The sequence below is a fragment of the Cervus canadensis genome, chromosome 16, assembly GCF_019320065.1.
Source record: "Cervus canadensis isolate Bull #8, Minnesota chromosome 16, ASM1932006v1, whole genome shotgun sequence".
In the NCBI taxonomy this organism is placed as follows: Eukaryota; Metazoa; Chordata; class Mammalia; order Artiodactyla; family Cervidae; genus Cervus; species Cervus canadensis.
The window spans coordinates 16,904,834-16,924,143 of record NC_057401.1 but is presented as its reverse complement, the minus strand read 5'-3'; positions in this window follow the sequence as shown (position 1 = coordinate 16,924,143).

The window sequence follows — 19,310 nt, the reverse complement described above, 5'->3', positions numbered from 1 at the left end:
CCGACTTGGGGTGACTCTGGAGGCCATGCCTGTTCCCTGTGAGGTCAGCCGGCCGAGGCCTCTGCTGAGATTTATCACAACTCAGTGTATACCCCTGTCTCCCTGGACAGCTGTTGATCCAGAGCACTCTAACACACATCCTGCACACGAATCTCTCTCTGTCCTTGGGGACCCCAGCGTGAGACAGGATTCCTCTCTTGCTCCCCATTTTGGTGTCTCTCCATAGCTCCTTATACTTTGCCCATGGAGGTCAGAGCCTTGAGAGCAGGAACTCCTAAAAAGCCATTTAAATTCTCACCGGACTGTGGGGGACTGTAAAGTTTAGGAGTTGTAATCAAAGTGGCTTTTGACTGTAGGTCTCAAAAGTGATGAAGGCTTGGATCACTCTGCTGTTTCCTTGCTGCGCCTGCTTGGGTCTGGTGGAGAGCTTTCTTGAATATCTCTTTATTCTAGGAGTCCCTGCATTCATGGCAGCAGGATATTGTGGCGAAGTTTCCAGAATGGGAAAACCAATATAATTCTGGTGTGGTCCATAGGTGTGGCCACACAGGTAGGACTCAGAAAAGCTGGGATTTACACACAAGTCATCTGATCCTGAATCTACAGCTGTAATCACAGAATTAAACTGTCCTATCAGCTGCAGCTTGGAGGGGAGCTGACCCATCTCCAGAACAGGAAGAGAGTCTTAGGCAGAAACAACCCCATTCTTGAAACACACCAGCTCACAGGGCAGAGAGAGGTGGGGAGAATGCAAGTGATGGGGGATCCACCATGGAGACAACTTAGAGGGCTAGGTCCTGGCACAGGGATCTTCTATGAGCTTTGTCTGATTTCTCCCCACAAGTTTTAAGCATGCTTGTCATCCGGCAAGGACACCAGGAAAATCTGGATAAAATTCTGTCCCTTCCTCCCTGCCCATAGCAGCTCCCTCTCTCCTTTCCAGAGGCCTCCTCTGAAAGGTCTGCCTTCACTAAATTGCATTTATTCAAATGATCTGTCTCAGAAGGATGCCAGGCCGAGCAGAAAGCCCCCTGGGATTTGAACCTGCAGTTCCCTGGAGCAAAAGTATTTCAAACCTGAGGCTGAGGTCACTGAGCCAGACCCTGAGGGGATCGAATGCAAATTTTGTACTTTAAATATGGACAGGAGAAAAAGTGCCTGCTACCTGGGAATGCTGGAGCGCCCCAGCTCTTCCTGGTCTGATTGCAGCAGGCCTCCTTGGCAACAGGGAGGCAAAAACAGAGTGCAGGGCTTCTTGCGGTTGCCAGATTTTCCTTCTTCAGTTGAGTCTCTTCTCATTGAGTGAGTAACTCCTATGTGCAGATCACAAAGTTATCTAATTCTTGCCATGGCAGTGAGGAAGTGTTGTTTGGAAGCAGATCCAGGAAGCTGGAGCTCAGGTTTTACCTAGATCTCACACCTAAGCTCACCCCACTGCATTTCATAATTCCACTTCCCGTTCTTGCAAATCAGAATGTCACGGTTGGAAAAAATTAAGCATCCTCTTGTTGTTTAGCGCTCTTTCTGGGGGCAAATGCATATGCATTAAAACCTGGGTAAGGGTCTCAGAGGTCCACCCCACCAGTTTACTGTGGGTTGTAAAACACCAAAAACTGGACTTATGATGGAGACAGACACCAGCATGCCTATGCTGATGCTAATGGGCAGCTCCAGAATCAACCCCACTGATTTTTCAAAGATCTACATCCTGTTTGGTGGCTACTTGAGGTAAATCTTGTCATTTCTCTCTCTCAAAGCATTTATATCAACAACTATGCAGGGGCCCTTGCTGGGTGCTGGCTATTCCCCCCCTGGCCCATCCCCATGTGCTGGTAGGGGTGCATGCTTTTTCAGTTGTCTTTCCTGGTGACCAAGTTTGGGTCCAGAGGAGGGGCTGAACAGTCAGGGAGCCAACAGGATGCTGAGGGCAGGTGGCCTCCCTCTGGGCTATGGGGAGGTCTACACTGCCTGGACAGTGGTCCTCTTACAGGAAAGCCCAAGGAAGGTGGACACAGGCTCTTAGGCTGATCTTGGGCCAACCCCACCTGACATCATGTCCCTTCCCTCGAGAAGCAGTGAAAGGAGTATGAGGAGAGGATGTTGCCCATTAGGTAACCTTTCTGTCTCCATAAAAGATGGAGACAGTTATGGGCTGAACAGTGTCCCCCACCCCCCTCACATATAGAGTCTTAACTCCCAGGACCCCAACATGTGGCTTTATTTGGAAATAGGGTTGCATTGGAGAGGAAGGGGGGCAGAGGATGAGATGGTTGGATGGTGTCACCGACTCAGTGAGTTTGAGCAAACTCCGGAAGACAGTGAAGGACAGGGAAGTCTGGCATGTTGCAGTCCACAGGGTCACAAAGAGTCAGACATGACTTAATGATTGGACAATAACAACAAGGGTTGTTGCAGAAAATTGTGAGTTAAGATGAGGTCATTAGGTTGGGCTGTAATTCAGGATGGCAGGTGTCCTTATAAGAAGGGGGCATTTGGATCCAGATGTCCCGATATGCAGACAGGAAGAATGCCATGTGACGGTGAAGGTGGAGATGGAGGCGATGCTTCTGCAAGTCAGGGAACACTGAAGATTGCCAGAAAGCCTCCAGACACTAGCAGGGAGATCTGGGACAGAGTCTTCCTCACAAGCCTCATAAAGAACCAACCCAACCCACACCTCGTCTTGGACTACTAGCCTCCAGACTGAGAGATGAGAAATTTCTGTGGCTGAAGCCACCCAGTTGGTGACGCTGTGTTGAGGCAGCCCTAGCACATGAGTGAAGAGATCCAGGGTACTGCAGTGTGCCCCAGTGCTTGGCCCAGAAGACTCTTGCACAAATATTCCTCTCTGGAAGGGGTGGCTCCTGCAAGGAGCGTGCTCTCTGCTGAGGCCAAACGTGACCTATAGCCTATCTGGTAACAAAAACAGAAATGGTACTTCTTTCATTTATTTGCTGTCTACCTTTAGTGCATTTGAGTGTCTGCTCTTTAGCTGGCACTGTTCTAGGTGCTGAGGACAGCAGAGAGCAAAACAGCGCTCATGGACCTTACATTCTAGCAGGTGAAAGGAGGCAGCAAGCAGATAGATGTGCCAGTGAAATGGTCGTAAAATATTGGACCATGAAAAGTGATACAGAGAGAACTAGAACTAGAACATGGGGTTGGGACAGCTGGGGGGCTGTGGGGAGCCATTTGTAGGAAGGAGCTCTCTGAGGTGATGTTCAGCAAACCTGAATGAGAAGAGGGGATGTCGTGAGAACACCCAGGAAAGAGCATTCCCAGCAGAGGGGACAAGTGCAAAGGCCCTGAGGCTGGGATGTGTCTGGCATGTTTGGGTCCCAGAGCAGTCTGGAGCCAGGGGGAATGGCCTGAGCAAGTCAGAGTCGGGAGGGAGGTGGGGAATGTCTGCGTTCCCTGTCTGCACACTGCACAGCCCGGATGCCCCCTCTACAGGTGACACCTTGCTGGCAGGATCACTGCAGGAAACAGGTTGCTCACCTCCTATTGCTAAACGGAGGGCTCAGCTCCAGAACCAGAAACTCTCTGGGGCAATTGACAGAGTCTCTGCCTGCCGGGGAAAATCAAAGTCAGCATTGCTCTGGGGTCCCAGGCAAAGCCGCCTGGTACTGGGCTCCAAGAGGAAGCCAGGTTTTCTCTCTGCAGGAAGTCCCTGCCCCACAGAGTCCCCTCCAGCCTGTCCAGGGAAGATGGGTCTTCTGGGAGAGACAGGGGCCCTGGCTGAATCTACTCGGAGAAATCTACCTCCGTGTGCTGCATGTGGTCATGATGGTGTTCCAGGCTTGAACCGACACCAGCAAGGGTGCAGAAGTAATTTATATCATTTAAAGTGAAAGTGTTAGACGCTCAGCCGTGTCTGACTCTTTGCGACCCCATGAACTAACTGTTAGCCTGCCAGGCTCCACTGTCCATGGGATTCTCCAGGTAGGGAAAAGCCATCTGGAGCAGGAAAGCCTTTCCCTTCTCCAGGGGATCTTCCAGACCTAGGGATCAAACCCACAGGCAGATTCTTTACCCTCTGAGCCGCCAGGAAAGCCCTATATCATTTAACTTCCCTTCTGATTGTTACAAGTCAATAACACTCCCCGAGTTGTTCACTGGCTTCCTCCCAGGAGCTGGAGATTCAGAGGAAGAAGGGAAGGCAGGGTGCTTATCTCTGCTCCATCTTCTCACGATTGAGGACAAGGAGATAATACTTAGCAAGTGCCTTCTGGATCTGATGGCAAAAGTGATTGGACACTTATTACCTTGTCTTGTGAAGGGCGGATGCAGGGAGCCCTTTCACAGAAAACCAAACGATCAAATGTTTAAGTCACCGGCGTTATGACATACAGTATTCCATGGAGGGGAAAAAGGAAAGAGATGGCCAAGGCCCTGCCCCAGGAGGGTAAAATCCTGTTTGAGAAGCTGAGTCTGCATGCATATGGTTTTGGTGGCTGGGGGTGGGGGGCAGTGTCGGGGAGAGAAGAGGGGAAGGAAGACAAAAGAGCAATGAGATCCATACAGATGCCACTGGGGAAAATAAGCCAGTTTAAGTCAGTTGGACTCGGGGGAGTGACTCAGCTTGAGGAGGAGGATAGAGGGGCTCAGACTCCTTGGGGATCCTGTCACCCCAATCTTAAATGCCACGATGGGGCTCCAAAGGGGCAGGGCTAGAGATGTCGTTTGGGTCTCTGAGTCAGGGGCCCTTCCCAGACCTTGCGTTTGGACTTCTTTCCAGAATTGATTTTGTCTCCTGGAGCCCACTTTGTCTCCTAAGTGTCTACAGAACCCTCAGACTGTTTGATCCATGGGCAATGTTTAAATGCACAAACACAGATGCACACATACGCACACGCAGAAACAACTTTGAATTTTCAATGTTTCTTGCCTAGGGAGAAAGAAAAGAACTTAGCTCTCCAGAATGCAAGCCCTAGTCTGTCTTTAGAATGGGCGGATGCAGCCTTCCTTTGTGTCGTTTGCCAAGGGCTTGGAATGCCATGTGTGGCTGCTCTTGTTCTGTCCCTTCTGGTTAACAATGAGCCCTCCCTCAAGCCCAGGAATCTGGCTCATTTCCTGTATCTCCTATTTCACTCGACATGTGGTGCATGATTCCTGTAAGTAGCTTGTGATGCAAGCCCAGCAGTTCAGGAGGTGGCGGTTCAAGGAGGCCTAGGTGACTTCTGCTAAGTGACAGGGCATGTCCTGTCCCTGGCCCAGGAGCAGCCCTGACTGGGAGCTTGCCTGTTGATTTGTAAGCATCTTCGAGGACCAGCTCCAGGATGCGGGTGGGTTAAGAGTGGTAGAATTCATCAATGAGGAAAAATCTCTTTACCAGGGAGATGCTCCAACTTCTTGGGGTTCTGTCTCTTTATAAAATTAGATCAAAACCAGAAAAAAGTCAAAGGACACTCTGTATTTTCTGGAGGAGGAAATGGCAACCCACTTTTGCCTGAAAAGTCCCATGGACAGAGGAGCCTGGTGGGCTACAGTCCATGGGCTTGCAAATAGTCAGACACCACTGAGCATGCATGCATGCACTCTGTTTTAATTTCTGCAGGACTGGTTACGGGGAGCCTGAAGGCAGCCACACCTGGCCACACTGTCCTGGTGAAAGCCTATGCTTTATATTCCGTATTTGACTTCCTTCCCTGCGGCAGGGCCTCTAGACAAAGAGAATCACCACATACAGCCTGGCCTCCAGTGAAGGTGATTTCTGGCCCAAACAGGATGTGTTTGATCTTCGGGTAAGTGACTTTAATCAATAGAATCAGTATAGGGTTAGTTCAGTTTCTTGTGAGCCTTCTGTTTGAGAGAGGCATCGCAGGATGGGCCTATGAGGCCCGGTTGCCTAAAATTTCAGTCTAAACATGTAAAGCAAGATTCTCCTCAACTTTAAAAATTTCCTATACAAACCTAGACTCCATCATTCATGAGTTTAATCCAGTAAATGTGAATTGCTGCTGCTGCTAAGTCGCTTCAGTTGTGTCCGACTCTATGCGACCCCAAGACAGCAACCCACCAGGCTCCTCTGTCCCTGGGATTCTCCAAGAATTCTCTCGAGAACACTGGAGTGGGTTGCCATTTCCTTCTCCAATGCATAAAAGTGAAAGTGAAGTCACTCAGTTGTGTCCGACTCTCAGCGACCCCATGGACTGTAGCCTACCAGGCTCCTCCGTCCATGGGATTTTCCAGGCAAGAGTACTGGAGTGGGGTGCCATTGCCTTCTCCAAAATGTGAATTAAGTACCGTGTGTTACTTAGAATGTGAATGTGCTGTTCTTAGTGGACACAGAATAACACAGAGGCTAAAGGCAACTGGAAAGTCTCTGCGTGACTGTGCACAGCAGCTCAGCTGGCTCGGGAGGTGGCCCTGGGCAATCCAGATGAACCCTTTCTTTCTTTCTTCTCTTTTGTTACTAGGATGCTTTGCTCACATCTACGTGGGCCCACATGGCTGGCCAGACATCTGCATCCAGCCACAGAAAAGGCAGGCAGAGGAGGGGAGGGCGTACTCCTTCCTTAGACGGGAGACCCCAAAGCTGTGCATGCCTGTTTGGTGCACTTCCTTTTGGCCGGAACTTAGGCACAGGGTCAAAGTTAGCACAGCAGAGAGGACATGTACTGTTTATCCTGGGTGGCCACCGTGTGTGGAGCTAAAAAGCAACTCTTCTATTACTGGAAGCGAGAAAGAGAGACTGGATGTAAGAGACCGTCAGCAGCTTCTATCTTACACACTCAGTGGGCAAGATGCTTGGTGCTGAGTCAGGAGAAACAAGATGCGGTCCGCTCCTCACTTTAGATGCATATAATTTAAGGAAACTACAACCCTAGTATTTTTTTTTTTAATGTCTTACTTCTTTCCTTTTAAAAAAGTTTTATTGGCATATAGTTGATTTGCAATGTTGTGTTAGTTTCAGGCGTACAGCAAAGTGAATCGTATGTTTTATATATATATGTGTGTATATATATACACACACTCTTTTTTAGATTCTTTTCCCATATAGGCCATTATAGGGTATTAAGTAGAGTTCCCTGCGCTGTACCACAGGTCCTCATTATACAGTAGTGTAGATATGTCAGTACCGATCTCCCAATTTATCCCTCCCCTTCCTTACCCCCCGGTAACCATGTTTGTTTTCTGCATCTGTAACTCTGTTTTGTAGGTAAGTTCATTTGTACCCTTTTTTAGATTCCACATATAAGCTATATCTGTGATGTTTGTTTTTCTCTGTCTGACTTACTTCACTTGGTATGATAATTCCTAGGTCCACCCAAGGTGGACCAATTCCTAGGTCCACATAAGACTTGATAAACCAGTTTTTATTCATCACTGTGTATACTCTATGATTTTATATACTGGCTGTCTTATTTCTACCAGTTTTCCTGTGGAAGTTCACCCATCTATCTGTCCATACATCCATATGTCCATTCTTCCATACAGTATTTATTGGGCCATCCTTAAGATCCAGGTACTAGTTTAGGTGTTGTAGGGAATCAGGACCGCCCTCGAGAAGATTCAAATATGCTGGCTGCTTTCTCTGGAGTTTCCTAGCTTTGTTATTTTGGGAGTCGTGGCCCCCTCTTGGTAATTCAGGTTCCTCAGTGGTTTGCCTGACCCCAGGAATCATGTAATGTGATCTGAGGATTCCTAATGACTGGCTGGCACAGAACTCACCTGACAACAGGCAGAAACCAGGCTCCGCTGAAGAGCTTTGTCTAACAGTGGACCAGAGGCCAAAGGCAACAGGCTGTGCATTTTGGAGCCTCTCCATGAGACCTGTGTGCATTATTCATGGCTTGTCATTTGCAGTTGGAGAGACAGGCTGCCCTCTGACATCTCTGAAGAAGTTCATGATTTATTGGAGGCATCAGAAGAAATATAAAACTAAATAGTAATATAATCCCCTGGGGGGAGCCTTGCTTCAGTATTTTACATAATATTAGAACTTTAGCAAATAGTTTCCCTGAGATAAAAACTTTGGCAAACAGTCAACTGAAATGTTTGAGAAGTGAAACCATTCATATTTTGATGTCAGGAGACTTGACTCTCATCCAGTCTTCTAAATATCAAATTTTAAGAAATCCCCTGATACAAAGGAACAGGAAGTCTGTAACTCAAGCAACACAATGTCAGCAGTTCTAACCCGGGTTCAAGAGCTGGTGGGTGATTTTGAACTCTTCCTCTTTGCTCCTTTCTCCATCTCACCGAAACAAGTGCTAACCTTTTAATGTGTGATTACTTAGGGTCAGAAAAAAAAAGAAAGAAATATGATGAATCTTTCTTATCTCTGTAGGATCATACTTGCATAATTCAGGAATCAGTTTTGTTAAAAACAACAGAAAACCCAGCTCTGAGAGACTTCAACTACTGGGTTGGGCTGCTTGTCCTCATCTAATAAGTAGGAGGCGGGCAGCCCAGGGCTGGTATAGCTGCTCCAGAATGCTGTCTCTTCCGGTCCCATCATTCTTAGCATGTGGCTTTGAGCTTCCTGTTTGTAAGACTGTTTCCAGGCAGGAAGAGGGGGGATGCCAAAAGCGATCTTCTTGAGAGACTTTATAACTTTGTTTGGAAGGGGAAGTGCTTCCCTCTGACTTTCAGGTCTATCTCCAGAATACGGCTTTTCCTGGCTTGAAGATGGCTAGGAAAGTGGAGTAGTCAGCTCTTCAGTCTCTATGCTAGAGAAAAGAAGGTATCTGCTGCAACTCCATGGAAACCATTTTGGAATTTTTGAAATGCAAGAACTCATACATACATATTATTTTTCATATCAGTGAATTAAACCCCTTAGTTAGTAGCTGTCCAAAGAGTAACTTCACCCAGCATACAATGGTGTCTCAACAGGAATGTTCATAATGTTTGATTAAGAGGCATTTCAGAATGTTTCAGTTCCACTCAGAGCTGGAGAGTGAAGAAGAACGTGGAAAAAGGGAAAGGGCTGAATGTCTTCTTTTTCCCGAGAAAACAGAGTTGCTTCTGACTTTAGCTTCTCTTGGTGACAACCCCTGGGCTGATGAGCAGATGAACCACTTCAGGATGGTTTGGTTTAAACCCCCGGGGAACAAATCCAAAAGGAGCAGTCCTAACAGTTTATTCCAATGCCGGTCCCCTGCAGGAGTTCTGAGTGTGCGCTTGATGACATGTCCCCTGGGAACAGAATGACCAATCTGAGTGCCCAGGCGGGTGCTGAGTGCCCAGGCGGGTGCTGCTCTGCAGGTTTCAGCGGCAGCTGCCAGACCATCTTTGCTGCTTACTGGTCTCTGCTGTGTGCTGGGCGCTAGGATCATGAGACTGGGCCACTCATCCTCCGCTTTGAATTGGGTGGTTAATTCATCTTAAGGCTGCAGAGAGGAGAACCCCAGGACTTGTGGCACTGGGGCCATGATGGAGATGAATTTCTTTAAGATAACTGGCATTTTTTTTGAGGTGTACACTTTTTTTTTCTTTCCAGTCTTATTGAGATCTAGTTGACATAAGTAAGTTTAAGGTGGACAGTATGATTTGACTTACATACATCATGAAATGATCACCACAATAAAATTAGTGAACATCCATCATCTCATACAGATACAAAACTAAAGAAATAGTTTTTTTTTTCCTGTGATGAGAACTGCTAGGATTTAGTCTTTTAACAACTTTCATGTATAATACACAGCCATGTTAATTATATTTATCATGTTGTACATGATATTTATCTTATAACTACTATTTATTTATCTTATAATTGGAAGTTTGTACCTTTTGCCTACCTGAATCCAATTCCCCTGCCCCCCACCTTCCAACTCTGGTAACCACAAATCTGATCTCTTTTTTTCTCTGAAGGATAACTGGCATTCTTGTGTGTCCACCCATTTCGTGAATTCCTGAAAACAATGGCTCATGAGCCAGAGGTTCTTTATAAAAACCAGCATCTTCAACCTCAATTGTGCTGGGCAGCTTTTCTCTGAGGAAATAGGTGGAGAATAAGGAAAAAGAAGGAAATAAATGCTATGCACAAACCATACAACTTAATCTTCACAATAGTCTTGTGAGATAAGAGAGGTCTATTGAGGAAACTGAGGCTCAGAGAGGTAGTGCCTGCTTTGTATCACATAGCCAGTGGGGGGAGGGCGCCCTTTGGTCCTCCTCCTGTCTGATGATAAATCTGAGTCTCCATCCGGTTTCCTGTTAGGAAACCCCCCAACTTAGAAGTGTCCTAGCCCAGCCAGGTGAGACCTCCCCAGGCAGTATCTGGCAGGGGAGAGTGGGCGGAAGTGCCCTTCGTCCCCCGGAGCAGAAGCACCGGGCTGGCAGACCCCTTCAGGAGCACATGTTTCTCACTGACCAAGTCGGCTGCAGAGTTCAGCTGAAGTCACTTTCCTAGCTCCATCTGGAAGCTCTTCAGAGGCATAATTTCATTCCAGTCAAATGTAATTAAGAATTTGATTTGATTAAAAAACAAATTGAACGAGAGAAACGAGGATTCTCTCCATTCTCTCCCTTTCTTCACAAATAGGGTGCTCATTAACAAGGTGTGTACACACGCCAGGGGCCAGTGTGGGGAGGGACCCCTCCGTCTTGCTCTTGGCACCCTTCCTAAAGACCTGTGGCTGGTGGGGCTGTGAAAGGCGGGGAAGGGTGCTATTCCCACAAGAGATCAGGGAACGCAGAAAATAAAAGCTAAGGATTGAAAGAATTCGGATTTGGCTTCCAGATGCTAGCAAAATACAGCAGCTGCACCATGTCCATAGGAACGAGATGTCCATTAAAGCATGGCCAGGCGGCAGGCGTCTTCTGGGGGGAGAGACTCAGCATGCTGGGTACTGACCAAACTGGACCTGCTGCCAAGAGAAAGCATGGTCTGCAGGGAGCACCAGCTTGCCTCTCCAGGAAGATGGGCTCCAGAGCCAACTTGGGTGAAAAAAGAAAAGGAAACTAGTGGTGTGAGAGGAAAAGATCTGTGATATTATATTATTGGCCATGACCCAAATAATCTGCCTCTGACCTACTCCAGCTTATCTCAGAGGTTCTAATGAGAATTGTGTGGTGAGCTTTTATAAAGGGCAATTCAAAATGAGATGAGGGAGGTCAAATACTGTGTGGGCTGCTCCGGGCAGATTTCTGCCCAGGCCCAACTTCTTCCCTGCTCTCCTGTTTGTGGGAATGCTAATTTTCTATTTTCTAAATCTTCCCTCTTTTCCTCTTCAGATGAAGAGGCCTCATCTGAGTGTATATGCAACTCTGAGCTAAGCAGGAGCTGCAAACTATTTTTCCAATGTTCCTATGTGGTCAGAATAAAGCAGAAGTTACTAAAAAGAACTGGCACTTACAAAGGAAGTTCCAGAACTCAAGATTGTCATAAGATGGGGCTAAAGCATGAACTCTAGGGCTAAGGTGGCTGCTGGGGTTGATGTAGCTGGTTGCAATGCTGTGGACTCAGGCTTTTTTTTTCCTCTCTTTCTACTACATTATCCCTGGAGAATTGCTTTTTGGCCTCAGGTTTGGTGAGTCATGGGTGCCAGAGGGTAGCTGCAGGTCCAAACATCACATCTATACTTAAGACAGGAAGGAGGGTGGAAGAGGTAGCATTGGCCCCATCCGTTTCATTCTGTAAGGAAAGCAAAAACTTTCCCTGAATTCCCAGATGTCTTCTTATATTTCATTGGTTAAAATGAACCATAGTTACATGGTCACCCTTTGCTACAAGGAAACTGGGAAAGTGGGTATTTTTCTGGGAACCTTGCTGATCTGATCAAAATTAGAATTCCATTTACAAGAAAGATGAGGGGGATGGGCAATGTGAGGCCAATGAACAGTGTTTTTGGTAGGTGCTTAGATTACTGAGAAGCAGCAGAGTCTGTTAAGAAAGATAAAAACCACTCCAGGTATGGCAACCAGAGGAAATTCAATGCAGGGATTTGGTTGTTTGACAAGAAGTGTCAGAAGAACCAAAGGAGGGGGGGAAAGAGGAAAATCAGGTTACTGAGGCATTAGGAATTATAGGAAGTCATTCTGCTCCTAGGCTGTAGCTGTCAAAAAGAACATGTGTGTGCGTGTGTTAGTTGCTTCATCATGTCCGACTCTGCAACCCCATAGACCGCAGCCCACCAGGCCCCTCCGTCCAAGGGATTCTCCAGGCAAGAACACTGGAGTGGGTTGCCATTTCCTTCTCCAAAAGAAACTATAGAAAGAAATAAAGTGAAGTCACTTAGTTGTGTCCGACTCTTTGCAGCCCCATAGACCGCAGCCCACCAGGCCCCTCCGTCCAAGGGATTCTCCAGGCAAGAACACTGGAGTGGGTTGTCATTTCCTTCTCCAAAAAGAACATGATATTACTCCAAACTTAGGACTGCTGGACTTCTGGACTGCTGGTATACCTGCTGCTGCCTTCTTTCGGGACACCAGAAGCCTGGGCTCTCATTGACACCGCAGAAGCCTGGGAACCTGAATACCTCCACCCTGAGAGTGTTGCTACAGGGTTAGATCTTGTGGGTGCTGAGCTGCCAAAGTTGCTGCCACTACTGCCCAGGAAGCCAGGGGTGGCTCTCTGCCTGCCACTTTTACTTCCCTGATGATACCAGAAGCAGAAAAAAACAGCAAGATGCCTTCGCCCTTCTTCCCTCCTCCTAGTCTCCTCCAGTGCCTGCCATTGGCAGAGCCCAACGGGAAGCCACCGGGGTGGGAATGGACCTGAGAAATATTGTGTAATGCTGTTTGCAGGCTTCCAGCCCCTGTGAAAGAGCAAGGAGCACAGATGGCCAGACTGGCATGAGGCAAAGGATGACACAGGCTCCAGCCTCCTGCAGTGGTGAGAAGAGGCGGGGGTCGATGCCATCAGGTTTGTGAGGCAGCATGAGTGGGCACTGTCTTGTCTGCACTGACTGCTTGAGGGAATGGTGAGGCCGGGGACAAGAGTAGCCCAACTTCCAATAGTGACCTAGTGGGAAACCCAGAAATAATTCTGTTAGTTGTATATCCAAAGGGCTAGCTTCTAGATCAAGGGATCCCTTCATTCAGTTCTTTTCTAGATGACAAGAGTAGCTAAACTTCAACACTTGAATGGATTTTTTAAAAATGTCTACTGTGAACATTGTCTCATGTGTGACATCATTTGAGAGTTTAGAGGAAAACAATGACAAAGGATCTTTTATTTTTGGTTTTACTGGGTCTTTGTTGCTGCCTGTAGACTTTCTCTAGTTGTGATGCATGGGCTTTTTGTTGTAGTGGCTTCTCTTGTTGTGGTGCACAGGCTTCAGTAGTTGCAGCATGTGGGCTCAGTAGTTGCGGCACACAGGCTTAGTTGCTCTGCAACATGTGGAATCTTCCGGGACCAGGGATCGAGCCCGTGCCCCTGCATTGGCAGACAGATTCTTACCCACTGAACTACTAGGGAAGTCCCAAAGAATCTGTCGTATTGAACAAATCCCTTGAAGAACAGTTCCAGTATTCTCTAGTAGTGGGTCCGATAAGGCCATTAGTGAAGAAATTATAGTAAGCTGATTATGGTCATGTTGTTGATCAGTTGCTATGTCGTGTTCAACTCTGCAACCCCACGGACTGCAGCAACCAGGCTTCCCCGTCTTTTATCACCTCCTGGAGTTTGCTCAGAGTCCATTCTAATGTCAACCTGTGTTAGAGAAATACTAACCTTAGGGAGAGTTTAGAGCATCCAGTTCTGAAGGCAATAAGTGGACAGAGGCACTTTGAGAAACATTTTGTTATTAGAAAACCAGGGTGCAGGGATGAGAGTGCAGGCGTATAGGTCAGGAACCTCAGGTAAACAACTGCAGAGGTGCCTCTCTCTGATCTCGGCCTCTTTTATAAAGCTCACCTGGAAAATCCAAGAGCACAGGCACAGAGCCAAATCACAAAATTGCCGTGGCATAGAACACGGGCCAAGAGTCACTCTTTGGGCTGGGACAGGAAGGGCAATGCAGGAACGCATAATATTAACAATGACCCTTTACATTCCTGGAACACCTTATGATTTACAAGGTGCTTTTGTATAATCTTGACAGTTGATTTCACATGGTAGTCACTTGTTCTGCAAGTTAGGTGTGTCCAATTACCTATTGCTACATAACAAACTTCCCCAAACTTAATGCCAATCCATCTAGAGTGATGCAATCACATGGCTGGTAGCGGATGTGAGGATGTGGACTGTGGGCTGGGACCACTTTTGGTTGGTCCGCGTCTACAGGAGGCCTCCTCAGGTGCCTTGGGCTTCTCAGTACATGAAAGCTCGGCCTTGAGAAGGAGCATCCTGAAAGTGAGTGCCCCAAGAGACTGGACTGGAAGCCCTGACTCCATGGGATCTGGTGATGGCAGCACAGGCTCACTTCCTTTGCATTCTCTTGGTCAAGCAAGTCACTGAAGCCAACTTGGACTCCAGGGGAGGGAAATGGGACCACACCTCTCAGTGGGAGAGTAGCAGAGAATTGGGGGCTATCTGTACTCCACTGTAATCGGTATAATGAGTCTCGTTTGACATTTTGTACACAAAAGTAGTTGAAGTGGTCGAGTGAGTAAGTGCCAGCACTGAACTGGATTGGATCATGGGCTTATTGAGTGTGTGTGTGTTAGTCACTCAGTTGTGTCTGACTCTTTGTGATCCCATGGACTATAGCCCATCAGCATCCTCTGTCCATGGAATTCTCCAGGCACAAATGTGGTATTCTTATAAAGATCATGTTGTGTGTGTGTGTGTGTTTAAGCCCTTGTTCTCTGGTACAACACCTCATGACTTCATGGTCATTTGGAGAGTACAGAACCCTCTGGTGAGCTGGTCCCTCTCCCGGCTAACTCTTTTTGTTGCAATGATTTCCTATGGCCCTACTCAAGACAAGGAGGTCTCTTCATACAAACCAGAGGGCAGTCTTTCTGGGTCCCAGGTATGAAATGGGTGCAGCCTTTCTTCAAATCCTGGGGGAGTTGAGCTGAGCTACCTGACTTGGCTCCTACAACCTCTCGCTTTAAATTTCAGACCATAGAGGACCCTGCATCTTACTGAGCAGGAGACAGAGACCCAAAGATGGGGAGACAGTTGCCTCAGGGTCCACAGCTAAGTCAGAGATGAGACCAGGTCTAGGGTTGGAGCCTCAACTGCAGCCCAGCCTGACTGCCCTTTCAAGAACAGAGCAGTGGGGCCACTGAACCCCAGGGCCTTTCCATCTCTATACCTCCCCAGACACTCTCTCAGTCCCATATGCTCAAAGCCATAGAGAAGGCCAAGGGCATGAAGAATGGCAATGGTTTCTGATGAAGGTAGATGGCAGCTTAATACTTCTAAACAGTTTCACACCACACTGTTGCCCTAACTCTGCAGGTAACATTTGTGCATCTGTCTGCAGGGGCTCTCCCGTTGCGTGCTTTTCAATAATTAGCTCTTCTGAAGCTTGGGCTTGACACCCTTGGACTTGATATCGCTCACCTCTGTGTGTTGTATCAGATTCACTCAGAGTGAATATGTGAGATTTCTTTGGAGAACTTTTTGTACTCAGTAGTTTTATGGGTTTATTGTCTTTGCTTCTGCTTTATACTGGTTTACTAAATTGTTTCTGGAAAATACAACCACAACTTTGGTTTGTTTCACAGTTCATTTAAACAACAAAAAAGAGGGAATATTTAGTCTCTTTTTAGGTTGGCAGCTCAGCAAATTACAGAAGAGTGGCTTGCTGTGGTTTGGGTTTGCTCTTCAAGTCCTTGGTGGAGGCACAGATATTGGAACATGGTGGGAAGGCGGTCCCTGACTATGGAAGGTGGGAGGAGATTTCTGAATGAGAAGAGGCAGGGGGGGCCACAGAAGAGGGAGTGCTCAGAGAAACAGAAGAAGCAGAATTCTATGGCTGCCCTTGTTAACACAAAGGCTTTGAGGTTGAAGAGCAAGAGAACCGTATATTAAAAAAACTCCCATGCTTGCAGCGATTGTAAGTTAGCTGTTAGAAACTTGATGTAGTCCAGGTCTATGTTATTATTTATCTATTAACCCCATATTTTTCCAGGGAGAATTGGGGACACATTAGCTGCTTATTACCTGCTGAGGGAACTTCTAAGAACCAGTGTCCGGTTTCACTCTGCAGTCCTGATGCCATTGGTCTGGAGCGTGGCCTGGACAGTAGGAATTTTAAAAGCCCCTCAGGAGATTCTGAAGTTTAAAGAAGGTGTCAAACTGGGAAAAGTAGAGCTCCAGGTATCCATGTGGATTTGAGCAACAATCTTTCTTACCAAATTGTCGACTTGGATAATCATGTCTCAAGCTTCAAAGATGGAGTATAATGTGGTGGTTGAAGAACTAACCTTCCTTATTTTGGATTCTAGATCTGCCGTTTACAAACTGTGTGACCCTGGCCATGATACTTAATATCAGTGACTCTCAGTTCTCTTGCGTCTTAAATGGGTACAACTGTGGCAACTATGATTATGATGCTATTATGATGTTTAAGGGAGATAATCCATGTAAATAATTTAGAATTGTGCCAGCTATGTCACAAATAGTTCAAGAATGTTACTTATTACAAATATCCCCTCACTGATAAAGTCAAGCTTAGGTTTTCTCATATAACATTTTCTCCTAGTAAAGACTGATTAAAATGAAATTTAAATATCATATGGTTCTAAGTGACCTCTGTTGATTTATTCTGTTGGTCTAGATGGAGACCTCCCTGGATGATTCTAACATTCCCCTGGGGTTGAGGAGCAATCTTGGTGTCTGATTCTGCTTTCCTTGTTCTCATATGAGCTTCCAAGGCACCTCTCTCAGTGGTCTAGTCCTCAGGCTTGTTTCAGGTCCACTTCAAAACAGCTAGTTCTCATTTTGCTTTTATACTTCTTGTGTTTTTTTAATCTGGGTAAATGTGGTTTATTACTTCTATTTGTTTTTATTTTTCTAATGACCATTTCCCCCAATTTTAGGAACCCATGTTTATTTTATTCCCCACACAGAGATAATGAAAATATTATATTTTTGTCCAAATTTCTATGTATTGTGTGTCTATAAGTGGAAGTTTTAAAATTGAAAAGGTAGTTTTGAAACTTGCTTCTTTTGCTTCACTTTATGTCATAAGCACAGTCTCAAATGCTACTGATTTTTGAAAGTATAATAATTTATTCTCTTTATCATTCTGATGTATCCCACTTTATTTTACCATTCCCTTACTATCAGCTGTATTGGTTTCCTTGGTCTGCCTGAACCAAATACCACAGACTGGGGTGACTTAAGACAACAGAAATCTATTCTCTCACAGTTCTAGAGGTTAGAAGTCTGCAGAAGGTGTAGGCATGGTTGATTCCTCTGGAAGCTCAGAAGAAACATCTGTGCCATGCTGTTCTCCCAGCTTCTGGAAGTTGCCCCCAGCCTCTGGTGTCCCTAGGCTTGTAGACACATTACCCTATTGTGTCTCCCTCTTCACATGGTTTTGCGTCCCTCTGTCTCTGTCTCTAAGTTTCCCTCTTCTTATAAGCTCCTCTCTGATCCAGCATGACCTCTTCTTCACTTGGATTATATCTGCAAAGACCTTATTACAAAATAAGATCACTGTCACAGGTACTGAGAGTTAAGAATTGAATGTATTGTTTTGAGGGACGTGATTCAACCAGGTATACCAGCCATTTATGACTTCCATCTGCCTTTTTAAGGGACCAGTAAAGGTTTACCCGACAATACTGGTCTTCTCAATACTTCTATGTTTTAGCTCCCTATAGTTTCCCGCCCTGCTGTGAGTTCAGACAGGTGCTGAGGAAGCCAGGCCAAGGGTAGAAATGGGGCAAAGTGTTCATTTCTGTCCTCCCTAGATGCCAACCTTCCCTGGAGCAAGCTGGGTGCCTGCCTGGGAAGTCCAGGAGGGGCAGGCTGAGGTAGGGAGGGAAGCCACAGGTGGCGGTGGGAGCAGGGCTTCCTGCAGCTGCTTGGCCACCTGGCTGGACAGCTGTTCTCCCAACCAGGGGGCTATGTATGGCAGGGCTGCCTGGCTTAGCACAGCCTCTGAGAGTTACATGATGCCAAAATGCCTGGTCGAATCTGTCAGTTCTTCTGAGCAACTGTTTTAGGGGATGGAGGGGTGGCACTGGGGACGTGGAATCTCCAAACTGATGGTTTACAGTGACTTCTCAGTTTAGACAAGTATTGACCCAAAGACACCCACACTCATGGTTCAGCTGGGATCGTCTGTTCCAGGGGTCAGCTCACTACACCCTGCAGGTCAGGCCTGGCCCGCCGCCTGCTGTGTACAGGGAGCTAAGAATTGCCTTTACAAGTGAACATCTGCAATGGATTTGATGATGGGAGCCCCGACTTTGAATCCCAAGTAAAAAAAAAGTTTGTTATCCTCCACCCTCAATGAATTTCATTCTTCTCATTATTAGATCTTTATTACAAAAAATTCATACTCAATGATCATATTTTGAGTTTCATCAATAAAAATTCCTGGAAAACTTTTTTTCTATCTTATTATGAAAGTGTGTGTTATAGTTCCAATACTACCTCTAGGCCTGCAAAGTCTAAAATCTCTACTATCTAGCTCTTAACAGAAAAAGTTTGGCAATCTTTGGTCTGGCCAAATCATCTCAAACAATATCAAACATCCAAAAAACCTGCAGGGCTTTTAAAAACACAAACTTCTGGGCCCCACCCCTGGAGTTTCCCACTCAGTAGGTCTGAGTTAGGGCTCAGCCATTCCCATTTCTAACAAATTCCTGGATGCTGCTGCTGCTGGTGGTCCGCGAGCCGACCTCTGAGAACCGCCACTCTATCTGTCCAGCAACTAATCAACAAACATTTTTCTAGGTGGCAACATCCTTAGGACTCAAGAAGAGAAACTAGAATCTGAGCTGGGTCGTTGTCCAATTCTGCCTCTGACTCTGTGATCTTGGGTATGTTATTTACATCTTCAGCCTTAATTTCCTCTCCTGTAAAATGGGGATAATGGAAGTACCTACTTCAAAAGCATTGTGAAGGTTTAAATAAAATCCAGCTTGCAAAGCTCTTAGTACCCTTGACTTAGTACACTTAGTTAGCTTGTCTTTCAACACTTGACTTCAGACAATTTGCAATCTGGGGCCATGGAAGTGAGAATAACTTTATTGAGCGGCAAGGGCTATGAACTGAAAGAGCAGGGGAGCAATCCTGGAGGATTTCCTGTAAGAGGTGAGGTGTGTGCTGAGCATATGTGAAGGATGGGAAGGCAAATGGGACAACCTGGGGGCTTGGAGGTGGGGACTAGATTGGTGTGCTTTTTGGACAGAGAGGAGTTCAGACTGCCCAGACTGCTCAGACTGGGTAGAAAGAGTTATCAAGTGACCCAGGAGACAGGGGAATTGTTGTGCCAGCTCTGGGGGTC